Genomic DNA, 6,096 nt, shown 5'->3' with positions numbered 1-6,096 from the left:
TCTAATGCTGGACACCGCCGCCGCCCCCCCCCCCCCCCCAACTCCCCCCAGCCTGCCTCTCATCTCCCACTCACCGTGAGGCCGGACTGATCTCTCCTGCGTTTGTCCTAACTCTCTCCAAGTCCTGTTTCACCATCACCCCTCTGTTTGTTAAACTCCATTACCTCTCAGTCTGGCAAAAAGCACAGTTTTACAATTTCAGTATTGCTGGAAACAGACATATTTTCATCTTGCGCTCTTTAGGACAATTTGCAAGAAATACCAGTTCAAGCAGAAAGCAACGTTATACACAGTGAGGATAATAATGATTGGTTGGCAAATGGAATTTGATTGGTAGAGGCATTTCTTTAGTAGCAATGCTCTACCAATCAGAGTCCACTTGCCACCCAATCATCAAAATCCTTTCAAACAGGATAAATGTGTTTCCTTGATGTACACACGTTGATGGGGCCAGCAACATAAGTGACTGCACTCCATTACCTGCACTGTGATGTCAGTACATGTGCAGACTGCCCCACTTTTAGTTAATTGTAATCAGTTTCCCAAAGGATCCCCCTTGCTGCCCTGGGCTCTTCCAATGTCATCTCTGTGACAGGCAAGTGGAGACCATGGCCTAGTGATGTTATTCCTAGACCATTAATCCAGAGACCCAGGTAATGTTCTGGGGACCTGGATTTGAATCCCAACACTGCAGATCGTGGAATTTGAATTCAGTAAAAGTTTGGAAATAAAGGAAATCATAGACCATTGCTGATTGTCAGAATACTCTGTCTGGGTCACTATTGTCCTCAGGGAAGAAAATCTGCTGTCCTTACCCAAGTCATAGAGTCATACAGCATGGAAACGGGCCCTTCTTGGATTCATGGGAGGGTTTATTTTAGCAGAGAAGCCATTAATTCTCACATGTAAAAGCTGGCATTATATTAACCTCTTCGCTTGCAGGTAAACGTAGGAATATTCAACATGGAAACAGACCCTTCAGTCCAACCAGTCCATGCTGACCATTTTTTCCAAGCTAAACTAGTCCCACTTACCTTCATTTGGCCCATTTCCCTCCAAACCTTTCCTATTCATGAATTTATCCAAATATCTTTTAAACATTGTAATTGTACCTACATGCACCACTCCCTCTAGAAGTTCATGCCACACATGAACCACTCTGTAAAAAACACAAGTTGCCCCTTATGTTCTTTATAAATCTTTCTCCTCTCACCTTAAAAATATGCTGCGGAGTTTTGAACTTCCCCACCCTGTGGAAAAGACCTTTGTCATTCACCTTATCTACACTCTTCATGACCTCATATGTTTGGCTTATATGGATCTCCAGACGTAGTGATGTGTTCAACTCACAATGGGCAATAAATGCTGACCTGGACATTGCTCCTGTAAATGTGTTTTTACAAAGCCCTTAGTTCTGTTCCATGTTGTGTTACTGGGTGGTGTGTGTGTGTGTGTGTGTGTGTACATGCGCGCGCACGCCTGCACATGCATGTTCCTGCAAGTGTGTGTGTGTGTTTGCGTGCATGCCTGCACGTGTATGTGTGTGTGTTCATTCCTGCATGTGTATGTGTGTGTGTGAGCACATTCCTGCACGTGTATGTGTGTGGGTGCGCGCTCCTGCATGTAGATATGTGTATGCACACACGTGTGTGTTTCAGCACATACGTGCATGTGAGTGTGCACGTGCTATCCTACTCAATGGGGGCATTCACATTAGACATTTTGATCAATAATGCTGCTGTGAAGCACCTTGGGATATGTTACTATGTTAAAGGCACTATATAAATGCAAATTGTCGTTGATTAACACAGACTGGATAGTCCACCTACGCTCATAATCATATTTATAGCTCTCCAGTAATACTGGCTCAGTTCTGCACAGTGACAGGATTTTTCCAGCCCTCTCAGTGAGGGGGCTGGTTGGATTCACCGAATGACAGTATCCCACCAGGGTTTGCTCTGGAATTCTAAGCCAGAGCAGCTGTCACTATTCGTCAAGGAGAAGGAGTTCAATATGTCCACCCTCTGACTCAGGAATATTACCACAGAGCCAATCTCTCCACCCTCTGACTCAGGAATATTACCACAGAGCCAAAAGCTGACTCCAGCCCTTTCTGGTTTTGTCAGTCTTCACTGTGGCTCCTCAGACATCTCGCCTGTCTCTGAATACAAAGACTGGGGTTCAAATCCTTCCACACCAAACTCCAGACTGACACTGCAGAACATTGTTCTCCTTTAGACATTGTTTTAAACCCGAGGACCTATCTCCCTCTGCATAAATGCAAAAGACAAAACTAAAAACATGACATTATTCTGAGAGCCACAGAATTCCTGGCCTAGTGTTTATCTCTAAGTGAGCGGCATTAAAATCAGATTAACTGGGATCTTGCTCTATGGAATACACAAGTGTATTTTCAACATTAAGAAAGTGAATACACTTCCATACTATTTAATTTACCACAAATTAGTGTTTGGTAATTATGCTAGTTTAGGTAATAGCATATGTAAAATGTTGTTCTAACATTTTACTTTCTATTTATAACATACACAGCATGCTATAATTGGGTGTCCTGAGGTGATGAAAGGGACTTTGGTTTGTAAACAGTCAGGTCTGTCATCCTTCAAAAAGATTATTTTAAATCAGTTCATCCAGGCCAGGTGGGACTTGAATCCAGATGTTCTGGCCCGGAGATTCTGCATCACAAACTCCTTCTTTAATAGTGAGTTGAAAGAGACACAATTATGTTTACAGAATCACAGAACTGTAACAGTGCAGGAGGCCATTCAGCCCATCATACCTGCTGTCTGAGCAGTTTAACTTTATGCTGATGTCCTGCACTTGCCCTAAAACCTTTCTATTTAAATAACCATCTCATACCCTCTTGAATATCTCAAACGCGTCACATTCCAGGCAATGCATTCCAGATCATAACCGCTCGCTGTGTGGAAACGTTCAACCACATGTCTGATTTGTTTCCTTTGCAGAACCCTTCAAAATCGTGTGCGCTCACACTCGATCAGTTTCTGAACAGAAACAGTCTCTCCCTATCCACTCTGTGTGAACTGCTGAAGATTTTGAAAATTCCAATCAAATCTCCCTTTAACCTTGTCCTCTCCAACAAAACTAGTCCCAGCCTCTCCAGCTGTTCCTCATAACTGGAGTACCTCCTGTCCCGAAGGGTAATGGCTAATGTGGAAGGAGCCTTTCAAATGAACCAGAGTCATTCAGGAGTTGGGACGTCATGCTGAGGTTGTGCAGGATGTTGGTGAGGCTTGTTCTGGAGTACTGTGTGCAGTTCTGGTCACTCTGTTATAGGAAGGATATTGTTAATGTGGAGAGGGTTCAGAAAAGATTTATCAAGATGTTGACGGGAATGGAAGGTTTGAGTTATAAAAATAGACTGGAAAGACTCTGACTTTTTTCACTGGAGCGTAGGAGATTGAGAAGTGACCTTGTTGTGGTTTATAAAATCATGAGGGGCATGGATAAGGAGAATGACGAGTCTTTTCCCAAGGGAGGAGGATATCCAAACTAGGGGGCGTAAGTTTAAGGTGAGGGGAGAGAGATTTAAAAAGGACATAAGGGCAACCGTTTTGCACAGAGTCTGGAATGAACTGCCAGAGGATGTGGTGGGTGTGAGGGCAGTCACAACATTAGTTACAAAAGACATTTGGATAAGTGTATGAATAGGAAATGTTCGGGGGGATATGGGCCAAGTGCAGTCAGGTGGGGACCTGTTTACTTTGGGGTTATGGTCGGCATGGACTGGTGGACCAAAGAGGTAAAAACAATGACTGCAGATGCTGGAAACCGGATTCTGGATCAGTGGTGCTGGAAGAGCACAGCAATTCAGGCAGCATCCGAGGACAGGCAAAATCGACGTTTCGGGCAAAAGCCCTTTGGTGGACCAAAGAGTCTGTTTCTGTGCTGCATGACTCTCTGACTCTATTTCTGAGGACTTACTGTGCACAAATTGGTTGCTGCATCTACAACAGTTTAGATGTACTTTATTGACAGAAGAGCTCTTTGGGATGGCCTGAGGTTGCTTAGGGCACTATGCAAATGCAGATTCTTTCCTTATTTCCTCTTAACCAGACGATTTGTTTACTCATCATTGCTTGCAACTTTAATGGCTATACCTCAAATTACTGAACCATTTCAGGGGGCAGTTTAGTGCCCTCCCACATTGCTGCGGGTCTGTAATAATGTTTGAACTTCAGTGGATTATATAGTTGGGTAGATACTAACTTAATATTTTGGATTTTATTGAATCAAATTCCCCAGCTGCTGAGGTAGGGCTTGACCCCTTGTCTTCAGATCATTGTGTGGAGGTGCTGCTGTTGGACTGGGGTGGACAAAGTCAAAGATCACACGACCCCCACTTACAGTCCAAAAGGTTTATTTGAAATCACAAGCTTCAGATCTTAGTCCAGCCTCTGGTCTGCTAACCTGATGACATAACCCACGATCATGGTGGCACAGTTGAGGGCTATTGACCTTATACAGCACCTTTCAGACCCACAAATACTACCATCTGGAAGGATTAGGGCAGCAGATACATGGGAACACCACCCCCTGCAAGTTCCCCTCCAAGCTACTCACTATCCTGACTTCGAGGTATATCACCATTCCTTCAGTATCGCTGGGTCAAAATCCCTAACAGCATTATGGGTATCCCAATAACCCATGGCAAGAATCCGCTCCCCCTCACCTTCTCATGGATAGCCAGGGAGGGGCAATAAATGCTGACCCATCAAGTGACACCCACATCCTCCTAGTCATTCTTTTAAAACGTGGACATATCAATGAACTAATCTATCAGAGAGCCAGATCAATTCTCTGGTGACATGAGTTGACAGAAACTGGAAGCTGCTGGAGTTTAAGTTTGATTAAGAAATGGAAACTGTAAATCTAGTCTCAGTAAATCTTTCTCTGGAGCGTAGGAGGTTGAGAGGTGACCTGATAGGAGTTTATAAAATAATGAGATGTACAGATAGAGTTAGTGGTAGTTGTCTTTTCCCTGAGGTGGGAAATTTCAAGACTAAGGGACACATGTTTAAGGTGAAAGGAGATAGATTTTAAGAAGACATGAGGCAATTTTTTTACACAGAGTGGTTTGCGAGTGGAATGAACTTCCTGAGGAAGTGGTGGATGTGGGTACAGTTACAATGTTTGAAAGACATTTGGATGAGAACATGAATAGGAAAGGTTTGGAGAGATATAGGCCAGGAGCAGGCAGGTGGGACCAGTTTGTTTTGGGATTATGATTGCAATGGACCGATTGGACCGAAAGGGTTTGTTTCTGTGCTGTAATACTCTGATGGGAATCATTGTCAACTAGCATTGAGTAAAACCCCATCTGGTTCACTAATAGCCTTCATGGAAGGAAATCTGCCACCCTTACCTGGTCTGGCCTACATGTGACTCCAGACCCACAGCAATGGGCTTAACTCTTAACTGCTCTGTGAAACAATCCAATGACCTACTGAGTTTGAGGGCAGTTAGAAATTGCCAGCGATACCCAAATCCCACAGAAGAAAACATAAATGCTACCGTACCTCTTGTGTTATCTTCAAGTTTTTTCCAGTCATTTTTTTTTGAGCTCTCATAAAGGATTGCAGTAGCTTTATTTTATCTTGTCTGTCTTGGGATTTATTATTGTCACATGTACTGAGATACAGTGAAAAGTATTGTTTTGCATGCTGTCCAGACAAATCATACCTTACATAAGCGCATTGCTGATATTCTGTGCCCATTCCCAGTTGCCCTTTATGAGAGTCGAGGACTATTGGGGGTGGGGGTGAGTCAGACAGGAAAGTGAAGTTTGAGACCACGACCAGATTGACAATGAGTTTTTGAATACTGGACCAGGCTCAAGGATCCTGGATTAGTGGTGCTGGAAGAGCACAGCAATTCAGGCAGCATCCGAGGACAGGCAAAATCGACGTTTCGGGCAAAAGCCCTTCATCAGGAATAAAGGCAGTGAGCCTGAAGCGTGGAGAGATAAGCTAGAGGAGGGTGGGAGTGGGAGAGAGTGGCATAGAGTACAATAGGTCAGTGGGGAAGGAGATGAAGGTGATAGGTCAAGGAGGAGAG

The 6,096-nt window shown here is 43.9% G+C and overlaps 1 protein-coding gene across 2 annotated transcripts in view; it reads left to right on the top strand.

Moving 5' to 3' along the window:
- The window catches only part of LOC122565438 (beta-1,4-galactosyltransferase 2-like), a 35,201-nt gene that overhangs the window by 1,164 nt on the left and 27,941 nt on the right, over nt 1-6,096 (top strand). The gene's annotated exons all lie outside the window — the stretch shown is intronic.

Source organism: Chiloscyllium plagiosum, chromosome 31, assembly GCF_004010195.1.
Source record: "Chiloscyllium plagiosum isolate BGI_BamShark_2017 chromosome 31, ASM401019v2, whole genome shotgun sequence".
Lineage (NCBI taxonomy): Eukaryota > Metazoa > Chordata > Chondrichthyes > Orectolobiformes > Hemiscylliidae > Chiloscyllium > Chiloscyllium plagiosum.
The sequence above is the reverse complement of the archived record's forward strand: the minus strand, read 5'-3'. Positions and strand labels throughout refer to the sequence as shown.